At 42.8% G+C, this 23,928-nt stretch overlaps 1 protein-coding gene and 1 pseudogene across 1 annotated transcript in view; one reads left to right on the forward strand and one right to left on the reverse strand.

Annotated features, from left to right (window-relative positions):
* Positions 1 to 21,903, reverse strand: part of JADE3 (jade family PHD finger 3) — a 131,091-nt gene extending 109,188 nt beyond the window's left edge. Inside the window, exon 1 of the mRNA XM_040632541.1 lies at positions 21,808 to 21,903. The gene's annotated coding sequence lies outside the window, so the exon portion shown is untranslated. The remainder of the gene's footprint in view (positions 1 to 21,807) is intronic.
* LOC103670027 lies at positions 13,188 to 13,755 on the forward strand (annotated as a pseudogene).
* Positions 21,904 to 23,928: the final 2,025 nt, after the last annotated feature.

The following is a 23,928-nucleotide window of genomic DNA, read 5'->3' on the forward strand; positions in this document are numbered from 1 at the left end:
AAATAAATAAATAAATAAATAAATAAATAAATAAATAAATAAACTTAAAAAACAAATTTTTTTAAAGCCTCAACAGCAAGAAAACAAACTACCAAACTTAAAAATGACCAAATTTTTGAACAAAGACTCCTCTCAACAAATACTCTCAACAAATACTTGAGCAAACTACTTCTTTCTGGTGGGTTCAATAAAAGTCATGAATCTGAAGTCAGTCTGGCTTTTTAAAATTTTAAGGGTGGGAGCAATGCTCATTTCAGCTCTCTACATCCCAGGGCAGAAGCTGGCCCAACTGATTATTTTTTCAAAAACACTTTATGGTGAAATATTAAGGAACTTTGTGTTAATAATCACCAGGGAAAAAATGGGTTGAAAAATTTCCCCCTACTTATGTCCCATATCCTTAACCCATTCCACCCCCTCCTCCCCAGTGTTTTAGAATTTTGGTTCAGAATTTCTCTGCAGAGGATTCCCTATGCTGCATGGGAAGTTAGCACTTTGGTCTTTGTAAGAATGGGCACTGTATCTGGATTATTTCTGAATTTGAGTTTTTATTGCAAGATATTTGTTTTATGGCTCTTTCAATAAAGTCATCAAGCTGATTCAGAATATTTATAAATACCAGTTGTTAGTGAGCCATGTTTTAACCTGTCCTTCCTGTTTCACAGGATGTTTCAAATTTGTATGTATTTAATACTCAGTGGTCTTGTAGATAACTAAGCTTTTATTAATGCAAAAAAGCCCCACTCTTTTGCTTGACTCTGTGGGTGCTGACAGGGCAGACTGCAACCCTCCATTTGGGCTCACTCTGTTCTCCATTATCATCCTAGACAACTGCAAATCAATGATTGACACTGAGTACCAGTGGAGCCTGCTTGAGGCAGAGGGTGGGTGGGGGTGGTCAGGGCTGAGCAGTGCCTAGTGCCTGGAACACACTGGGCACTTGCTGAATTGCTGATTTGATTATGCTGTTCAGTAGTGTGAAAAGGAAAGTGTTAAAATAAAACCTGTTAGGGAAAAGGAGGCTCTATCACAACAAGCTGCAGTGTATTTTGCCAAAGCTATTAGATTTTTGAGGCAGCTGGTAGTTTATCAATTTTTATTGCTCCAATATAGTTATTTTATGGCCATTACTAGCAAAAGTGGATTATAAGGAATAGTGTTTGACAGGAAAGAAGGGGCCAGTGTGAGTCTGTTTGCTCTGGATCTCCTAAAACAAAGGTTCTTAATGTCATCCTCTTGGCTTATAAATAGAACAATAACATGATAGGAAGGAACATCAGTTTCTCATTTTGTGAGAGTAGTTCCAGAAAGTCTTTCTGCAGTGTTCTGCAGAGGTATCCAGTGTTTTTCCTGTGAAGTCCTCTTCAGGTACCAGCATGATCACAAAGGTGTTTCAAGGTGCCAGTACAGCATTAAAACTAGCAATCAGTAGTGGATTTCAGGGACTTTGTACAGGATAGGGCACGATCCACAGGCAATGCTGTAGGATGTTTCGGGTGTCAAAAATATAATTTTCAAAATTAAAAACATGACTCATACAAATACAGAACGAACACATGTCAAAGACTACTTTATTAGTGAGGGAACCAGGCTGATCCAAAGAATATTGGAAAGATTTGGTATACATCGATACTAAAATTAAAAATGCTACAGTAAGATAGCTAAAGTGGGTAGAAAAGTGGTTAATGTCCTATAGGACAGTTAATCTGTACTCTCTGGGATTATTTCTTCTACCAAACAGAATTTTTACATCTCTACCCGACAAAAATCTTTAAGTTAACATGTTACTTCCAAAGATGTAATCTCCCAGAGAACTAAATAATCCTTGGGTGGACCTGTTAGTCAATGTTCCAGTATAACAATGAAAGAACATTTGGCCATCTTTTTTTGTATTATTTTTAATTTTTAAGTAATTTCTATTAGCAGAGGGCTAATAGTTTATTTTATACCTGAGTAAGTCTTTGTAAATAAAATTAAGGTTCTAGGGGGCCAGCTTTAGAATAGTGTGTTGGTGCTTATATATTTTACTTTACACAAGGATTCCAAAATAGTCACTTACTTACCTTTCAAACCAATCATAGGATCTTAGAAGTCATCTGAGATCCAGCCATCTCCTAGGGCATGTATGCTTTCTTTAGCAGTTTTGACAGATAATTCTGAAGCATTTGTGTGCAAGGAGGGAGGAAACTGACGTGAGTACTTATTAGGTGCAAATTTATTTTCAAAGGGCCAAATTCCTTTTCTCACGGTAATATGTAACCTATATATTTGCCACATTTATCATATAAATGGATTTCTTCAACATAATTGCCTTGAATTACACCTTAATTCTAAAAATGTATACACGGTATAATCTATCCTTCTTAACGTACAATTCAAGTTTTGAAAAATGCATATAGTTGTAATTACCACCACAAACAAGATACAGAACAGTTCCCTACAATGAGATACCACCTCACACCAGTCAGAATGGCTAGTATGAAAAAGGCAAGAAATAACAAGTGTTGGCAAGGATGTGGGGGGAAAGGAACCCTTGTGCGTTACTGGTGGGAATGTAAATTGGTGCAGCCACTATGGAAAACATTATGGAGGTTCCTCAAAAAATTAAAAATAGAAATACCGTATCATCCAGTAATTCCACTACTGGGTATGTACCCAAAGAAAACAAAAACACTATTTTGAAAAGATAAATGCACCCCTATGTTTATAGCAGCATTATTTACAATGGCCAAGAAATGGAAGCAACGCAGGTGTTCATCCATAGATGAATGGATAAAGATGTGGTACACGTGTGTACACACACACACACACACACACACACACACACAGAGGAATATTACACAGCCATAAAAAAGGATGAAATCCTGCCATGTGCAACAACATGGATGACCTAGAGGGTATAACACTATGTGAATTAAGTCAGAGAAAGACAAATACCATATGATTTCACTAATACATAGAATTTAAGAAACAAAACAAACAAACAAACAGAAAAAAAAGAGACAAAAAAATCCAGACTCTTAAATACAGAGAACACACCAGTGGTTGACAAAGGGGAGGTAGGTGTGGATATGAGTGAAATAGATAAAGGGGATTAAGAGGTAAAAACTTCCAGTTATAAAATAAAGAAGTCATGGAAATGAGAAGTACAGCTTAGGGAATGTGGTCAATAAAACTGTAATAACAGTGTATGGTGACAGATGGTGACTACACTTATCGTGGGTAGCACTGAATACACAGAATTGTTGAATCACTATGTTGGTATACCTGAAACTAATATAACACTGTGTGTCAATTATACTTCAGTAATTTTTTCAAAAACTTGGCAACAAAAAAGATATAGAACAGTTCAAGCATAATTGCTTTTCAAATGTCAATTAATCAACAGGTATTTATTGACTACTTATACGTCCGGTGGTCACGGGTTAGTTTTTGGGGATAGCAGGAACGTATGAAAAGGCAGAAGATGATCCCTGCCTCCAAAGAACTTCTATAGTCTGACAGTGAAGCACAGTTTTACACAAATAAGCAATCTACCAAGTAATGATCTGCATGAGATGCGGGTTCTGGTACTGAAACTGCCAACATATGACCCGAATAAGCCATTTTTATGGTTATTTCTTGTTTGGGCATTCCTTCCCTCATTCATAACTCAAAGGAGTTGTCTGAGACAATCTCTAAGGTCCCTCCTAATTATAAGCACATGTGAATCACATAATGAGGGAGGGTTCAAAGTCATGGTGGAGGGCTGGGAAGTTGAGAATAGCTTTATGGCATTCAGGCAGTCGATGGGTTGACCCTAAAGAGTTAGTGAACAAGGGCAAGTAGTAAGGGATGCAGCATGGGGTTGAGAGGTACGACCTGTCATGGAGCTGCAAAGGGAGCAAATGGATGGATGTTGGTCCAACGGAGCACAGAAAAACTGCAAGGTGTTGTTCTTGAAGACGGCGTTGGGCCCAAGGTTTGAACTGTTTGAGAGCTAGGGAGAGGCATGAAGATTTGAAAGCTTATTTGTCTATTAAGAGAGGAGTAACACCATGATGACAGTGATCCATGGGCATGTCCTCTAGGCCCTGGGAATACAACAGCACAAAGCATGCCCTTTCAGTTATTTATTACTGCATAGCAAATCACCCCAAAACTTAGTGGCTTAAAATAACAACCATTTTATGTGCTGACAATTCCGTGGGTCAGCAATTTGGGGTAAAATTAGCTAGGTGGTTCTTCTGTTAGTCTTTCTTAGGGTCCCTCATATGGTTAGTCATCTGGCAGTGTGACTGGGGCTCAATGTTCTAATATGGCCTCACTCACATTCCTGATGGTTGGCTGTTGACTGACCTCTCTTGCCACATTATCTCTTCCTCCAGCATTCTAGCTGGGCTTCTTCACAAGGTTGTTTAAGGGTTCCTAGGGAGTGAGGGGAAAGCTACAAGACTTCCTGAGACCTAGGCTCAGAAGTCACACAGAGCAACTCACGCCGCATCTTATTGGCCAAAGCAAGTTACAAGAACAGCCCAGATTCAGGGAGAAGAGAAACAGACTCTACCTTGATGAGGGGTGGGGGTGCTGCAGAGTCACATACATACAGAAGTGAAAGGACTTTGTGGCTACTGACCATTCTATCACACCATTCTATCACTCCATCCTATTTGGGAAAATGAGTGCTGAGCACATTAAGTCCTGTGGGCTTTCAAAGACGAAAGGAACCACTGAGGTAAAAAAAAAAAAAAAGATATGCTTTTGAGTGGGTCCTGAGGAATGTACAGGATAGAACAAACCCAGAGGAATGTGGAGAACTTCAGGCAAAGCCAGTACACACAGAAGTGGCAGGATGACTCACAGTATGTTTAGATTCTAGTGAATGCACACTTAGGTGGAATGAGTAGAGAAGAGGACTTGAAAAATAAGAGGTAAGGATGATGGGAAAGGTTATGACTGGATGTGGGAGACTTTAACTGCTAGGCTCTCAGGAATACAGACACTACCCACCATGCGGTGAGCAGCAAGGGATCAGTGGTGGCCTCGTGGCGGGAATGGGAATGGTAGTATAGGGAAGAGACTTTTAGAGCCTGCATCTCTGTGGACGGCAGTCTGGAAGGAAGTTGAATTGGGCCTGGAGTAGAGTGGCATAGAGATCATGGCAAGAAGACAGCCTGGAGATGGTTTCCCTGAAGGGAAGTGCCTATATGGATTCTCTTCAAGGGGTAAAAGGGCATAACTGGAGCTTTTACAGCCAGGTTTATTAGAAGTATAAAAAAAAATTTTTTTAAGGGGGCGCCTGGGTGGCTCAGTCGTTGGATATCTGCCTTCAGCTCAGGGCGTGATCCCGGAGTCCTGGGATCGAGCTTCACATCAGGCTCCTCTGCTGGGAACCTGCTTCTTCCTCTCCCACTCCCCCTGCTTGTGTTCCCTCTCTTTTGCTGGCTCTCTCTCTCTCTCTGTCAAACAAATAAATAAAATCTTTAAAAAAAACTTAAGATTTTATTTATTTGACAGAGAGAGCTAGTGAGAGAGCACAAGCAGGGGGAGCAATGGAGGGAGAGGGAGAAACAGGCTCCCAGCAGGGAGCCCGATGCAGAGCTTGATCCCAGGACCCTGGGATCATGACCTGAGTGGAAGGCAGACACTTAACTGACTGAGCCACCCAGGCCCTCCGAAGTATAAAAAATATTTATCCTGGACTTAAATTGGTTATCCCAGGGAGAGCTAAACTTAGGCTCAACACACACACTCCCCTATCCTGTATAAGATGCAGATTTCATATGAGACGGGGGGGGGGGTTACAACTGTTTGCAAAGTTTTGTCTATATTTAAAAAAAATTCCTAGTGCTCTTTAACATTTTGAGTAGGCAAAGAATTATGGGGAAGACTAGAAACCATGATGGAGCCAGAAAAACGTTGCCTGCAGTTTCGACTGTAATGTATCCTGTGAAGCCAGACTCTGCCCAGGCAGACGGTATAGCCATACTTTCCACAGTGGCAGCATGGCAAAGCACCAGCTTTCTTTTGACAGTCCACAAAATACATATTTATTTCCCAAACTATCACTTTCCACAGGACTTATGTGGCCATTAGAACATGTTGAATGTCATTTTTAAACACAAAATGAGAACTGATGTTTGGTTTGTGAATTAAATAGCAGGCAGCAATTCTCTTTCAGGTATCTGTGGGAGATAGGATGTAGAGAATTTGAGGGTTTCCTGCCACTCTGGGAATGGCAGTCTAGTTGTAAACCTTCAGGTCACGTATATATGAAATAGGTCACAGAGTAAGGAAGTATGATATTAGGTGACAAAGTGAATAGAAAAGACATGATTGGGGCACCTGGGTGGCTCAGTTGGTTAAGCATCCAACTCTTGATCTCAGCCCAGGTCTTGATCTGGGGTTCAAGGGTTGTGAGATCAAGGCCCATATTGGGCTCCACACTGGGTGTGGACCCTACTTAAAAGAAAAGACATGATTTAATAAGGAAAAATGGAGTAGAGAGTGGCATCCAAATGAGCAGGTTTTGAGGCATGGGGGAGTGTCTCGCTGGGCTAGAATTTGCAAGAAATGACCCAGGCACGATTGGCAGGGCAAAGGGGGACGGATGTTCCAATTTGAGAAAAGGCTCCAGGTAAATCTGAGTGTTGGACTGTTGGTGGTACTTGGGGAGGGGAGGCAGTGAAGACAGTTTAGAGATGACATCCCAGACTGTATGCTCTAGACTTCTTGTTTGACCCACTTACCCTGAAATCCCAGGTGAAGAATTGTCCTCAGTTGATAAGACTGTGGCATGTGAATACATTACAAAACAACTGAACAGACAAGAGAAGAAAGGACATTTAGGCTCCTATTTGCACATACCGGTTTTCATTCACTGTCCAGTAGGTGACCGGGTAGCCCTTTGTGTGTACCTCCTTGGATAGGAAAAGTTCTCCATGGGAAAACACATCCCCTTTGCCCTTGGTGCTTTTTCAGACTGAGCCAGACCACAGTATATAACAGCTATGCAAGAAAGGAACCTCTGTTACATTTTCTAATGACATAGTATTCTAGGGAAAGATTTGAGTAGGCATGCTGAGTTTTGCAATCTCCTCAATGTACTCCTCAAAACTGGGGAGGTTTCCTGTAAAAAGATGTGTTTCAAGACAGGATCTGAGATATCACAGATGGTTCACATCATGGGGGCTCTAAGAAATCATGCCTCATCAGTGTCCTCAACAGTTACCTTTAAAAAAAGCATAAAAATAATTTAGTAATTATCCAAATTACTTATTTTGTGGGGAGGTACTCAGGTTTATACAGTTGAGTGCCTATCCTGGAGACTGGTATATAGCAAGAACTAAATGAATGTTAGTTGATTCCGAGGTCGTTTTTGCAGCTTCTTTATTAAGTATAGCAATGTTCTAAATTTTTAGTGAACATGATTCTTTAATGTTGAGAGGGCAAGTAAAACCATCAAAACTGGGCATTTGGTCCAACCTTTGGATGTTACATAGGACTCCCATACACCTATGTTCCTAAACTTTTTCACCACTGAGGATAACTTTTAAAATTTCCCCCAGAGACAGAATGCTTTGAAGGCTTGCCTACTAAACACATCACACTTATGGATTACTTAATTTCCCTATTTTAATTAAAGACGGGTGTTTCTGACAAGGTTCAGTTAAGCATGAAATAATAATAATATTTGGTATGCCAGACACTGATCAGCATTTTATCCTTAATATGCCACTAATTCCACACAACGATCCCAGTGGTTATTATTATTAACTTCATTTTAGGGGCACCTGGGTGGCTCAGTTGCTTGGGCATCTGCCTTCGGCTCAAGTCATGATACCAGGGTTCTAGGATCGAGCCCCACACTGGGTTCCCTGCTCAGCAGGGTGTCTGCTTCTCCCTCTGCCCCTCCCCTCACTCATGCTTGTGTCGTGCTTTCTCTCTCTGAAATACATAAAATCTTTTAAAAAACCCTTCATTTTACAAAGGCACAAAGAGGTTAAATTCACTTAAGGTTGCATAACTAAGAAGCAAAAGCAGGATTCAAACAACTTGGGTCTCTACTACTCTATCCATTCTAGCATTCAAACTCTAGCTAACTAGGTTTTTTTTTTTTTTAAAGATTTTATTTATTTATTCGACAGAGATAGAGACAGCCAGCGAGAGAGGGAACACAAGCAGGGGGAGTGGGAGAGGAAGAAGCAGTCTCATAGCGGAAGAGCCTGATGTGGGGCTTGATCCCATAACGCCGGGATCACGCCCTGAGCCGAAGGCAGACGCTTAACCGCTGTGCCACCCAGGCGCCCCTCTAGCTAACTAGGTTTTACCATGAATGTTAGTGTAATTCTAAGACATCTCACTCTCAGGTTATTTGCCCTAGAAAACTGCAATTGTATGTGTACAGAAACACTTGCACCTGAATTCTTATAGCAGCTGTACTTATAATTACCAAAAACAGGTAGCAACCCAAATGTGGTACATTTCTACAATGGAATACTACTCAACAATAAAAAGGGAACAAACTATTAATATACACAACTTGGATGAATCTCAAAAGCATTATGCTGAGAAAAAAAGCAAGACTCAAAAGATTGTATTCAGTTTGATTCCATTTATGTGACATCCTCAAAGTGATAAAACCAGTGACGGAGCACAGATCAGTGGCTGTCAAGGGTTGGGGGTGGGGAAAGTGTAGCTCAAGAGGCAACACAAAGGAGTTTTTTCGGGGGATGGGACTATTTTGTACCTTGATTATGATGGTGGTTACACCGATCTATACACATATCAAAATCCAGATGACTATGCATACCTCCCCAAAAGTCAATTTTACTATATGACTTTTTATGGTTCTACTTATCATTAACAATAGTTTTCAGATTTAAAAACTAGAAGAGTTAACTATAATGTGAAGCAAAAATAAAAACAAACATTATCAGGCCACACATCCAAACTGAATGGTGAGTTATCCCTTTAAACAAACATTCCTTAGAAGTTAAGAGAATTTTTAAAAAAAAGTTAACAGAATTTGTGTGCTTAGTCCCTTAAAAATACATATATTTCAGTAAATTATTAGATGGCATGATATTTGATATAGCAATTTGCATAGTAAAACAAAAATAAGTAATCAAAATTAACCCTGGGAAGGAGAATGTGATGAAATGAGGATGTTATAAGGATGTCATGGACAACCATGGCTCTTTCTACAACCTTTCAATTTTTCCTAGAATGCATCTCTAGTATATCTCTAGTATAACTAAGAACAGAATTAAAAAAACTTCTTTTAATCCTTCCAGATTGAAATGGAGATACTTCCCAAGTTGCAATATCCTTACATCCAAAGAGTCTCCATTGCCTTTGAGACCCTCTTGGTTAGTCCACTTACCAGGTTATGCTTGTATTCTACTCAACACCTAGTGCCTCATAGCACAGTGGGCACTTAAATATTTGCTGAACTGAACTGCACCTGGAAATATGGGAATAAAAATGACAAACACATGGTCACTAACAAAACCTATACTGTAGAAGGACTAAATCACTCTAATTTTGAATGAGACAAATTATTACTGAGTGCTAACAATGTTCTCAATAATTACAAAGGCACACATAGAATTCTGGAAGATAGCAAGAAAAACATGTAAGAACATACTGCCAGCAGTGTAGAGGTTTTTAAAAGCTAAAATAGGCAGAACCCAAACCAGAATCAATTATTCCTGGCTCCCTAGCCATAAAACCATAAAATTCAAGGAGGTGAGAAAAAGAAAAAGGAAAAACTAATCTGTACTGAGTTTCTATGGGCCATGCACTGCATTAGACATTTATGTAGATTAAAACTTATTTCAGGATGCAGGTTTCAGCTGATATGTAAAGGACTGGAAAGCCATCATTTTCACCCTTACAAAAAAAGCAGCTACTAGACAAACTGAAAAACCAATGACTCTTCTTGGACCTATCAAAAACGGAGTACAGGGCAAACCACCATCCAGACATCTGAAGAGACAGATGCCTGCAGGTAAACATAGGATCCGAGCATGTAAGCTGGTAGGAAGATCAAACTAGAAAACCTAACAAATTACTTACTGGAGACTAGAGTATCGGATGTCATGTGAGTATGAAGCTCCTAGGCTCCACATAGGGTGGAGGAATCCCCATCCTCTTACATATTTTTCCTACAGGAATCCCACCACGCTCTTACAGAAAGAATCAGGGAAAATCCCAGAGAAAGCTCCCGTCCTGGTGCCGGTTGGCTGAGGAAAACAACACCCACTGAAACCTACCCAGACACCTTTCCTTTACCTCCAGCACAGAACAAAAGGCTTAATCTGCAGGGGGAAGAGCTTAAAACCCTTGGCTTAAGGACACTGGTGGGTACTCACTGCAGCTGGGGAAAAGGAAGACAGGAAAAAGGAAAAGAAGTCTCACCCTTGGAGGAGGGGCAGGAATTCTTGTAAAGGACATACTCAAGACCCAGGTTCCAATACCTGCCTAAGTCAAAGGCTTAATCAAATCATCAGAGAACTCCCTCCTCCTCCACTACCCACCACTTGGCAAACCAGCTACATAGTAAAGTGGAATACAACTGGGAGGGCTATAACAGACAGCTCTTGGGAAACAGCACAAAGGAAAAACCCAAAGCCAAGCAGGAGTCGAAAAGAAGGTATCACTAGAGGAATCGGAAATCTCTGGTGCCCCACCAATAATAAACACCAAACACAAGCCAACTTCTGACTAGATTAACTCAAATCCTCACACTAAAGGCCTAGCAGAAGGACACTTGTGTTCTTCTCCAAATATATCAAATATTTAACTCAGTATCTCTTGCCCATGTTCAGTTTCAACAGCTTTTCAGCCATGTTCAGCTTTTTATTAGGAGGCATAACGAAAGGCAAGAAAATATTCCAAATGACAAAGCAATCATCAGGTTTAGACTCAGTACACACAGATGTTGGGACCATCAGAAATGAAATTTAGAAGCATTATGATTAATATATTAAAGACTCTAACGGAAAAGGTAGACAGCATCCAAGACCAGATAAATAATATCAATAAAAAGATAGAAAGTGTATGAAATAATCAAATGGAAATCCCAGAACTTAAAAAAAGAACAGTAAAAAAAACCCCAACATGCTCAAAAAAAAACAAACGACAACATGCTCAACAGTAGACTTGACACAGCCAAGGAAAGCATCAGTGAGTGTAACATTTGAGTTTATGGGTCAGATCAATAAAAATTAAAACAAAAAGGGACAAAAGAGTGAAAAATAGAACACAGCATACAAGAACTATGGGAAAATATCAAAAGGTATAACATATTTGTAATTGGAATTCCAGGGGAATAAAAAAAAAAGGGAATGGAATACAAAAATTACTTGAAAAAAATAACGACTGAGAACTCTCCAAAATCAGTGACAAACAACAATCCACAGATACAAGAAGCTCAGAAGAACACCAGGCAGGATAAATATGACAAAATAAAAAAACCACATCTACGCTAAGACAAAGAACTCGAAGGCAGTCAGAGGAATGAAGACACATTAACTACAGAGAAACAAGGATAAAAATTACAGCAGATTTATCAGAAACCTTGCAAACAAGGCAACAGTGGAGTAATATGTTGAAGAGGAAAAAAATTGTCAGTTCAGAATTCCATATCCCACGAAAATGTCCTTCAGAAGTAAAAGAAAAAAAAAAGACTTTATTCAACAAAAGCAAAGAATTTACTGTCAGCAGACCTGGCACAAAAGAAATGTTGAGGAAAAATTCTTCAGGCAGAAAGATTATGATGAAAGTGGGAACTTGGAACAGCATAAAGAAATGAAGAACACTGGAAAAGGAATAAATGAAGGCTGAATATAATATTTTATTTTCAAAATGTTTGAAAAGCCAATTTTCAAGACATCAGCCAATTTTCAAGACACCAGCCAAGGGCCAGTCCCGCAAGAAGGCCTTCTAAAGATAGCAAGCAGCATCAGGACTGCTATGGTAACTCTTTTCAGCACAATAGGATATGTACATTTAAAAAACTTACAGCTAGGGGCGCCTGGGTGGCTCGGTTGGTTAAACATCTGCCTTTTGCTCAGGTCATGATCTCAGGGTTCTGGGATTAAGCCCCATGTTGGGATCCCTGCTTGGCCAGGAACCTGCTTCTCCCTCTCCTTGTGCCCCTCCCCTGCTTGTGCGCGTGCGCACGCTCGCTCTCTCTCAAATGAATAAAACCTTTAAAAAAACCTCTACAGCTAACATCGTACTTAATGGTGAGAGACTGGAACAAGTTAAGAATGTCCTCTCTTACCACTACAATTCTGGTAAAGAAGAAAAAAGTAGGAGTACTTATATTACCTAATTTCAAGACTTACTATAAAGCTATAGTCATCAAGACAGTGTGGCAATAGCACAATGGTGGACACACAGATCAACGCAACAGAATAGAGAGCCCAGAAATAGACCCACACAAGCATAGCCACATTTTTGACACAGGTGCAAAAGCAATAATAATGGGGAAAGGATAGTCTTTTCAACAAATGGTTCTGGAACTCCTGGACATCCATATGCAGGAAAATGAAACTTGACACACACCTCATATTCACGGCTGGTGGGAATGCAAAACAGTAGAACCATGTTGGAAGACAGTTTGGCAGTTTCTTATAAAAACTCAGCAATCCCACTCCTGGTTATTTACCCAAATGAACTGAAAGCTTATGTTTCACAAAAAAATCTGTATGCTAATGTTTACCACAGCTTTATTCATAATCATCAAGAAACTGGAAGCAGCCAAGTTGTCCTTCAACAGATAAATGTACAAACTGTGGTAAATCCATAAATTGGAATACTATTCAGTGATAAAGGGAACATGCTATGAATTCACAGAACATGGATGGATCAAGCAAAAGAAACCAGACCAAAAAAGGCTAAATATTGTATGATTCCACTCATATGACATTCTGGAAAAGGCAGAACTTCAGCTAAAAATTCAGAAGCACACTATTCTGAGGCATTTCTAGGAAACAAAACTGACTGGATATACATTTTTTTCAACAGGGATAGCTCTGACCAGATCAACTTAGGTGGGAGTCCACAGAAGTTCACATCATCATCACCATATACCATCTCTTTTTAAATAAGTGTATCTGATTTTTAAAATAGGGTAATATATTGACATGGCTTAAAATTCAAAAGGTATTTGTGACTTTTGGCTCGGAGGGAGGTAAAGGTGCAACTGTGTTCAGTCCTCCCAAATCTGGGTTCATCTAACACCAGCTGCCTCCACCATACCGCCTATGTTTGACCCCAATGAAATCAAAGTCTTATACCTACGGTGAATTGGTGGGGAAGTTGGTGCCATGTCTGCCCTGGCCCCAAAGATCAGCCCCCCCCCCCAACCCGGTCTGTCTCCAAAAAAGATTGGTGATGACATCGCCAAGGCAACCGGTGATTAGAAGGGTCTGAGGACTACAATGAAAACTGACCACGCAGAACAGACAGGCCCAGATTGAAGTGGTACCTTCTGCCTCTGCCCTGGTTATCAAAGCCCTCAAGGAACCACCAACAGACAGAAAGAAACAGAAAAACATTAAGCACAGTGGAAATACCACTTTTGATGAGATTGTCCACACTGCCCAACAGATGCAGCACCGAGGTTTAGCTTGAGATCTCTCTGGAACCACTCAAGAGATCCTGGGGACTGCCCAATCTGTGGGCTGCAATGTTGATGGCCGCCACCCTCATGACATCATAGATGACATCAATATTGGTACAGTGGAATGCCCACCTAGTTAAGAACTACAAAGGAAAATATTTCAATGAAGGATCATTTGACAACCAAAAAAAATTTTTTAAAGGTATATATAAAAGTTTATGCAGTGAAAATCTTCCTCCAACTCTCTACCCTGGCTATATATGCCCTAAATCTATCAGTGTCTTGAAGATCCTTCTAGAAATATTTTATGTCTATGGAAGCAAAAATGTATATATTATATAGTACATATTATTGCCCCCAGTAGCTGTCACAAATGGTAGCATACAATACACACTGTTCTGTTTCTTGTTTTTCTTCATTTTGTACATCTTAGAAATCATGCAATATCAGTGTAATATTCTACTGTACAACCAAGCCTTGACTGATACTCAGAATATTAACCAATCTTTTGCTATTATAAATAATACTCCAAATAATACGCAAATATTTGTTGAATAAATTCCTGGAACTGTTCGCTGGGTCAAATGATATATACATTTATAATTCTGAAGGCTATTTTCAAGTCACTGACTCTTAAAATGTCAGGGATTTTCCATTTTTAATTTTTATCCTAGGAGGAAAGAAAGGAAGCTGAGATTCTATCACCAAGCAATTTCTGGAGGAATGTACATCTCTAAGATGTACAAAGTGAGCCTTCTCCTCAGTTTCCCACACATGCTTCCAAGGGTCCAGTTGCATTTTCATGTAATATATTTCAGGCCATAGCTGGTTGCAAAGCCTATTTCAGTTTATGTGAAAGGTGTTACTTCTGAAAACTTCACAAGCAAAGGTCAAAGGCTGATGCCCCAAACTGCTGATCACTGACCACTCACTTCACAGCACAACACTGGATTCTTCACTGCAACCACAGGGAGACTTTATTTAAAACCTTGACCAAATAAAATACACCTACAGAGAATCCTTTGTCTTTACTACAATGCCCAAATAAGGATTTCTTCTCAGGTAAAAACCATAAATCACATAAAGGTTATGAAGAAAAGCTGCAAATGTTTCTCTCATCTTCCAGGTAGTGATGGATTTCCAATTAACCATCTTTCTGCTTGGCCACAAATCGCAGTACAGCTTAGTACCCTAAGTTTTGGGGGGGTAAAGCTTGAACAGGAGGTTGAGGAAACCCAGGGACTCTTTTTTTTTTTAATTTTATTTATAGGGATGCCTTGGGTGGCTCAGTCAGTTAAGCATCTGCCTTCGGCTCAGGTCATGATCCCAGGGTCCTGGAATCAACTCCCACATTGGGCTCCTTGCTCAGTGGGGAGCCTGCTTCTCCCTCTGCCTGCTGCTCCCCCTGCTTGTGCTCTCTCTCTCTCTCAATCTGACAAATAAACAAATAAATAAAATCTTTAAAAAAATAAAGATTTATTTGTTTGAGAGAGAGAGAGAGCAAGCACGAGCATGGGGCGGGGGGGGGAGGGAGAAGCAGGCTCCCCGCTGATCAGGGAGCCTGACGTGGGGCTCAATCCCAGGACCCTGGGATCATGACCCGAGCCCAAGGCAGACCCTTAACCAACTGAGCCACCCAGGCGCCCCACCCCAGAGACTCTTTTGATAACAGCCACACAAGATCAGTGAGCAGTCAAGCCACTCGCAAGAGTACCTACACCCAGAGCACACTGTCTCTCTTTGGTTTCCTTCTAGAAAAACTATCACTCAGCTCCACACTCAGGAAAAGAGAAGATGACACAATCACATTACTTAGTTTCAAGAATACACTACATTTAGGGGTGCCTGGGTGGCTCCACTGGTTAAGCGTTTGACCCTTGACTTCCACTCAAGTCATGATCTCAGGGTCGTGAGACTGAGCCCTGCGTTGGGCTCAACACTGGGCATGAAGCCTGCTTAAAATTCTCTCTCCCTCTCCCTCTGCCCCTCCTCTCCCCCTGCTTTCTCTCTCTTTTTTTAAAAGAATACACTACATTTAGAAATGAGTGTTTAACAAGATTTATCAAAGGAAAAGAGGTTACATTCATTAATAATTATGCATTACTGCGGTAATGGTTTCCAGTTAAAAAACGTCTCCTTGTATTTGTACCTTTAGACAGTTCTCTCCCACAGTGACTCTGGGCTTGGCCAAGAAGCACTTCCCTACTTCGGCTAACAGGACAATATCAAACGTGACACAAGCAGACACTTGAGAAGTGCTTGTGCCATGGCACTTGCTCTTGCTTGCTGCTCCTTGTGCCTTTGAGACCACCATGTCAACAGATCCAGACCAGCCAGCTGAGGGAGAGACCACTTGGGAGGGGAGAAGAGCCATCCTTGCTTAGGGCCTTCTAGACCAACCGGCCTGACAGCCACCAGTTATGTGAGCAAGGCCATTCTAGATCATCCAACCACCAACTAACAACCTTCCCTGCCAAAAAAAAAAAAAAAAAAAAAAAAAAAAAGAAAGAAAAGAAAAAGGCTAATTGACACAGGCTACTTCAAAGTAAATATGTTTGTGGTCTGGTACATATGGAAAGGGGAAGAGAACACTGGTTTTCTTCCTGTGCAGTTGATTCTGCACGTCAGAAATAGTTTCAAACAGAAAAACCTGCAGTACCTGAATGAGAATAAATAAATATATAAGTACCGAAAAATGCCTAAGTCTTCCCAGATTCTCACAAATGTGCTGTCTGCCATCACAGATGGCACACACCAAAAAAACAAAAAACATTAAAAATTTCCATTTAGTCACTGAAGCATCCTTATCATGATATATTTAAACCAAAGTCTTATACTCAACAGCTCCATTTCTAACACTGAACAACAACTCAGGTTTCCAGGAATTAGTTCTCCCAATTTTACTTTTTTCCCCATTTGACAGGGCTCAGTGAAAACTGAAAGAGTTCCCTTAATGCGGCCTAAAAAGCATCAAATATATAAGGCTAATTAAACCATCTAGAAGCATTCTGCAGGACCAGCTTCTTCCAGCATCACAGCAACCCTTTTTAGCTGTGTTAATGGTGGGCAATAGAAACTGTTTAAGATCTATAACTTGGGCCAGAAACATTGCCTCCATTGGATCACAAAGTGGGACACTGAATTACTTTAAGTTACTTTTGTTTAGGCCTCACTAGATGCTTTTCCGGATTACATGTGCCACGCCACACCACGCCCACCCCCCCTTATGGTTTAAGGTGAAAAACACCTTCCAGCAGCCTCCCACTGCCCTTGGAATAAAACACAAGCTCCTTAATGAGATCCCATAAGGCCCTGTCAATCTCCCCCTGCCTACCTCATCTCTCTTTCCCCAGGTCCTAGCCAAACCTCTGTGGATCCCTTCCACATCTCTCTTTCACCTCGGTGTCCTCACAACACCTGGCGTTCCCTCTGCCTGGCAATCCCTTCTCTCTTTTACCTTGCATATTCCTGCTCATTCTTCAGGGTCCAGGGCACCTTGCTCGTCTCCCTTATAAAAGCATTCTACCTCTTATTTGCTGTGTGACCATAGGAAAGTTACCTTTGCTTTACACCTCAGAGAGATATTCTATGTTAAAAACTTAGCACAGTACTCAGTACACAGGAAATGGTTAACAAATCATAGCTGCTGTAGTTATTATCCCTTATAGTGATCTCCATCACAGCTGTCAGTACAATTAGCAATTATTTATTTATTTGTAGGAAAAACCGAAACACCCCTTTGGGTCCCACCTTAATACCTAATACTGCTCATGCTATTTCCCCACATACTGCATTTGGGGGGAGGGAGATAAAATTAATGTTTACAGAGCAATTATTACCTAAATTAATTATTACCTTGGAGATGTCAAATTAGGCAGACGAAGAAACTGAGGCATAGAGAAGTCAAGTACCGGCCCAGATCAAGTGGTAGATTCGAATCCAAGTTGGCCTGACCCCATAGGTTGCGCTGGGTATACGACACCAAAGGCTTCCCTAACTCCTGAACCTTGTTATCTAAGAGCAGCAAGTCTCAGAGCAAATGCATCTTCACATTCGACTCCCAGGTATCTATTCTTCAGATCCTTAACCAGTCTGGTGTTCGAAGCACCCCGTGTAAACTCCTTCAACAGAATGCTCTTCCCCCTGACTGTGTTAGATTTCTTTCTTCCTTTACATTGGATGTTGAACTCTTAATGGGATGAGTTATCATTCACCTCTTATACCCCTAGCAAACAGGAGGCACTCAACAGATGTCTGCTGAATGAATTAAATGAAAATGTTGGAGAATACATTACAGCTGCAAAGCTGGGGGGTGGTGGAGCGGATTTTCATAACAATATTGAAGTTTGGCATAGTCGGGGACAAACCTGACATGAATGATGACAGAAAGGAAGTTTAGCTAAAACACTTTTACAACTGTTAATGATTTCTGTATCTAGCACCAGAGATTCCATGTGACTTACACATATGTGCTTTATACTACCTCTGGGGCCCCGCATCACCACCAAAGTTCTGCTGTACCCCATGGATACACCTGAGCCACCCTTCAGGACAGGATGCCCTTGACAAGTGCCAATCTCTCAATGATTACTTTCAAATGGTTCAGAAAAAGGAACAGAAAGAACAAATAATAAAGCAAATGGGAGCAAACTATTGATAATTAGTGACCTTGGGTAAAGGGAATACAGGAGTTCTTTGTACTATTCTTGCAACTTTTTGTAATTGTAATCAAAATAAGTTTTTAAAATCTAAAAAGGAAGAAGAAGAACTTTCCCAGGAGATTACAGCACACAAGGTCTGGTGTACTGGCCATGCTGGTACCATATTCTCTTTGTCAGCTATTCCAAAAAGCACATTTCAGGCTCGGATTTCCTTGCCTATCAGCCAGTATCAAGGGACAAGGAGCTCCCTGGGTACGAGGGCTCAGCTATGGCCTCTGGGTTATGACAGAGATTAAATTATTTATTGCTTAAAGAGTATTAATCAATGCATGGGCATCTCCTATCACTCAAAAACACCAGTACCATTTCCCCACACCGGGCCCCCTACCTACTTTCTTCAGTTGACTACCCTCTCAGTTACTTTCCCCAAGCTTAGCTATGGGGTTAGGCAAATTCTCCCCAGGACCCTTCTTTCTGTCACCCAAAAGAAGCACAGAGGCAGTTCTGATGGTAAGAACTTTGCTGCTATTGTCTATGGAGGGACCTACAGGGAGGAGGCAAAAATAACCTTGGGGGAGTCACAAATATTTCAGGAAACATAAAACTCAAAGCGGTAGTTACTTGGTCTGTAATGACCATTTGCTAGCACCTTTTTATTTGCTCATCATTTTTACCCACTCACCTAGATTCTCCCCACAAACAAGACTGCTTCAGCTTTCCCAGCCACTGTAACTGAACAACAGGGAGAAACTGCTAAACCCCTCAAGTGTCCCCCCTCTATAAGCCAGTTCAGGAGAGTGCCAGATGGGTGTCACCCAACACCTACTCCTCACCTATAAGGTGATGTAAGTAAGTTATTCCCTGATTAGAGATTTTTTTTAAATGTAAGTCAGCATATGATCTCTACCTTCCTCAGCTCCTGCTTTGCATAACCTCCATGAGGAAGTAGGCGCATTACGTCCCATGATAATATTCAAGCTCTGTATCCCTGATCAAGACTTCTAAGAGCCCTCTGTAATGCCATGTCTTCACAAACCCCCAGTGCCTCCTGCCTCCCCTTACCTTCCCTCAAATATTTGCCTAATTCCAGTCAGACCTCCAAGTAGTGGGCAAAAAGAAGAAACAGATTTGTGTAGCTTAGGGGAGAAATGGATTGTTACAGCTGATGGAACACAAGGGAGGGAAAAGACAAGAATTATCAAAAGGAAAGGATCATACCCAACCTACCAGCCTAACAACCTTTGTTCTTTATTTTTACTTTCACTAACCTGTCTGTCTCAACTATGATGACAGCCCTGCATCATCAAGCGTCCTGCTTCTGGGAACTTCATCTACAGGCCAGAAGGTGGGTCATGGGCACCCCTAAGGCTGCTTCTGAGTCACTCCTGGCTCCTAGTTGATCACAAACCCTTCCGGAAGGAGTGGAAGGCCCTTCTCCACTTTCTCCTGTGACCAAGATTCACAGGCTACTAAAAGTGAGAAGGCACTTACCACACTGCCAAAGCACAGCAACATGACTCAGAAAGGTAGGAGACAGAATGTTTGGGTTCTAGAACCAGGCCTGCATCCCTGAGTATTGCAGAACTGATTGGATGAAAAATGCAAGTAACTGTTTTAAGGCAAAGATATGGGGTTAAGAACTCGTCTCTAGCAAACAAAACTGTAGAGAAGACCACAGTTAAAGAAAAGGTGGAAATGATGGTAGCTAATACTAACTGAGAAGCACGTCCCAAAGATCTCATATAATCCCTTCACCCTTTAAAGAGAGATATTACCTTTTACAATTCAAGTATTTCTGCTCAGAGCTCACTTTAAATGAAAAAGAAAATGATATGTTATGGAGGTAGAATACTCCTCGGCTAAATAAAAAAAGAAAAAAAATCTATTTTCACTTATCCAGAGAGTAATCACACGATGCTATAAAAGCATGAAAACTACGGTATTCAAAGGGCACAGAGGCAGGGATCCACATTCCCATTGTTTACAGATGTTATGAAAATATTAAATTAAATAAAACACAATGCTTTGTTCAGACCGACTCCTTTCTCACCCTCACCCCCACCCCCAGGCTGGCAAGAAGTGCCTTCAGGGAAGGTATTTAAGAGAACTACTCTGGGAAAGTGGATTCTGGGTTGCTTAAACTGAGCCAAGATGTTGTGCAACCCGTCTTTACCTAAATTATTTTCCATTACTTTCAGAGTTTAGAGAGAAGCAGACAGTTATCTTTATCAGACTGAATACCGGGAATGAGGTCGCCTTTCCCTCCAGGCCACTGAAATCACCATCAACACGGTTTTGATTTCTTATACAATCAGACGGTGTTGGTGGGGGGGCGGAGGGCGGGGATCCCATCCTCATCTTCACAGATAAACGATTCTCACATCGAAAAACCTTGCGCACATCCGAGGCCATGGATTTCCTAGCAATTCAGAAAGTCAGAGAAGCGGCCAAACAAGTTTCTTGCCAAAAGCCTGGGAACTACATATGTCCCAGGGCTACACAATGATACCAACTTTTAAACATGCCTTCACATACCACCATTATGGTCACTCACTCGAGATCCCGACGCCCCCCCCCGCCTTCTCACAAATAATAAACGCAGGTTGCCCTGTGCAATTTAAAGTCAGACTTCACCAAAGCAGTGGCTCTGAAAAGCGAGAGAAAAAGATTGGAAGGAGGCTCTCTCTCTTTTTTAAATCGATCGCCCCACGGCTGAGGGAATAAAACCAACTCGATCGCTGGAGAAAAGTTAACTTTGCGGTGCCCAGCGGTGGGAAATTTTTCCCGTAAGACTCGCAAAGCCCTCCCGCTTTTCCCACCCCCCGGACCGCCAGGCGCTCGGCGGTTGCGGCGGCCCCGGACTGGCAGCGCCCGAACAATGACGGGAGGGGGAGGGAAAGTTCGCCAGCCCGCGGGGCGCTCACGCTCCTGCTCCGGGGGTACCCGGGGCTCACCGGGGGGCCTCGCCACTCCCTGAGCCGCCCGGCCCCCCTCTCTCCAAGCACTCGGTTCTTCACGCCCCCCAACATCGAAACGGCCAGGGGCGCGCCCTCGCTCCCTGGAGCATCCGGCCCCGCTGGCCCGCAGAGCAGGTCCCCCCGCCGCGGGTCTGACCCCGGGAGCCCCGAGACCGGGCAGAGCACAGAGAGGGAGGGGGCGCCGGGAGGGGGCACCGGAGGGAACGGCCGCAACAGTTATGGCGCTCAATTTCTGCCCGAGCGGAGCTGCAGCCGAGCCGGAGCTCGGGCGTCCGCCCCCGCCCCCCGCGTCGGCCACCCGGCACTGCCCCGGCCGACGGAGGGGCCAGCGGGCACTTTACCTCAGCCCACACACGCTCTCGGCCCGGAGACGCCGGGGCCGCCGGAGCGACCGCGATGTGGGGCCGGGGCGCCCCGGAACGCTGCGAGGCTGGGCCGGGACGTTGCGCTCCGCGGCGCCCGTTTCCACTCCCCGAGGCCGCCACTCCCGCTGCCCACCCGGCGCGACGCCCCCAGCGCCGCTCGCGCCGCGTCCAGCTTCAGCGGCGCCTACCTTTGCGCAGCTAGGTCGCGGCTCCTTCCTTCCCGGCTCCACACTCGGGCCCCGCAATGTGCCGGGCGAGTCCGGTAGGGGTGGTAACCGCCCCCTTAACCGCTCGCTTTCTTCTCTCCCCTCCCTCGCACCTGCCCCCTAATCTCCTCCCCACCCCCCGCCCCCCGCCCCGCCGCCTGATCCGCCCGGGCCGCCCCCTGCGCCTCCGCTCCCGCCCTCGGCCCTCGCCCGCCTGGCCCGTCAGGCCTCAGCGTTGGGCAGGCGGTTGGGCGGCGGCGGCGGCAGCGGCGGCGGCTGAAGCGGCGCGGAGCACTATTGTATTCCTGACACTGTGCGCTCCCACGCTCCGCCTCTTCCCCTTCCTTCCTACCCCCCCATCACCCCCCCCACCCCAACCGCCGGCCGCGCTCGCCCTACCCGACTGGCTCCCCGCCGTCCGCCCGCCGCGCGCTCTTCTGGCGGGCTGGGCGCCTTCGCCACCGCCGCGCGCCTCGAGGCTCCGCCCACTTGGTGCTCCCGCACCCGCGGCGTCGTGCTCCAGGTGGGTTCCTCTCTGCTCCTGCTGGGCGCGCTGCGGCCGGGAGGAGCCTCGGTCCGGATAAGTGCCCGAGAGGACGACGGGGAGGTGCCTTGGCTGTGATGAAACACGAACTAAGCTTTTCAGGGCCCCTTTCAACTCTAAAGTTCTGTAAGTGGACCCTCCTGTATAAAACTCATTGTCGGCCACTATTGATTTAAGTTGTTGGCTCTTGAATTACCTATAATAATAAAGCCAGGGTGCCTGTTAACAGAATAAATGTATTCAATTGCCAGCACAAATGGTCTGTGATGTTGTGTGGCTTTTTGAGGTGTCAACTTGGTGAGGCTACCGCCCCAGTTATTCAATCAAACATTAATCTACGCGTTGCTGTGAAGATATTTTGCTGATGGAACTAAAGCTCCTGATCAGTTGATTTAAAGTAAGGGAGATTATCCTGGATAATCTGGGTGGGCCCGATCATTCTGACCGTATGCCCTACAGATTTTGGATTTGCTTACCCAACCCCCCAGTTGTGTCAGCCAGTATCTTTTAATGAATGAATGAATAAATAATGTGTGTGTGCGCGTGTGTATAAAATATCCTGTTGGTTGGCTTCTCGGGTGGAATCCTAGCTCATACAGATGTTTAAGCAACAAACCCCTTTTGGTTTACTTATCTGGGTTTGGAAATGGACCATGTGCAATTACCATGAACTCATATCGTCATTTTCATTTACATTTCTTGGCTAAACAAAAATGTAGGCTCTTCTGTATTTTTTCTGATTTACATAGTAAAGATGTTCTATTTCATAATACACAAATGTGTGAGTTCTAAAACATTCATAGTCCTTCAGATTTACCTTGTTTTATTAACTTATTTTGAAATAATTATAGATTCACAGGATCCGTAAAAAAATATTACGGAACGGACCCATGTACTCTTCACCCAGTTTCCCCCAATGCTAATATCTTACATAACCAAGATATTGACATGGTCCGATCCACAGACCTTACTCATATTGCACCAGGTTTACATACAAACATTTCTGTGTCTGTGTATGTAGTACTACACAATTTTATCACGTGTAGATTTGTGTAACCATCACAATCAACTGTTCCTCCCCAGCAAAGATTCTTCCTTCTACCCAATATAGTCAGTCACCTCCTTCGCCTCTCTAACCCCTGGCAACCTCTAACATGTTCTCCATCTCTGTAATTTTATTATTTCAAGAATATTATGTAAATGGAATCATGCCTTTTGAAATTGGCTTTTCTTCATAATTTGCATAATTTTCTTGAGATCCACCCAAGTTGCTGCATGTATCAATAGTTCATTCCTTTTTACTGCTGAGTTGTAGTATTGTTATGCTTTGGTGTTCTACAGTGTGTTTAATCACCCGTTGAAGGACGTTTGGGTTGTTTCCAATTTTTGTCTGTTAAGAATAAGACTGCTATGAACAGTCATGTAGAGTTTTCTGTGTAAACATCAGTTTTCCTTTTTTTCTGTGACAAATGCACAAGAGTGCAATTGCTGGGTTGGATGGTAAGTGTAAGTTTAGTGTTATAAGAAACTGCCAGAAGTTTTCCAGACTGTACCATTTT

The sequence above is a fragment of the Ursus maritimus genome, assembly GCF_017311325.1.
Source record: "Ursus maritimus isolate PB19 chromosome X unlocalized genomic scaffold, ASM1731132v1 scaffold_X1, whole genome shotgun sequence".
Lineage (NCBI taxonomy): Eukaryota > Metazoa > Chordata > Mammalia > Carnivora > Ursidae > Ursus > Ursus maritimus.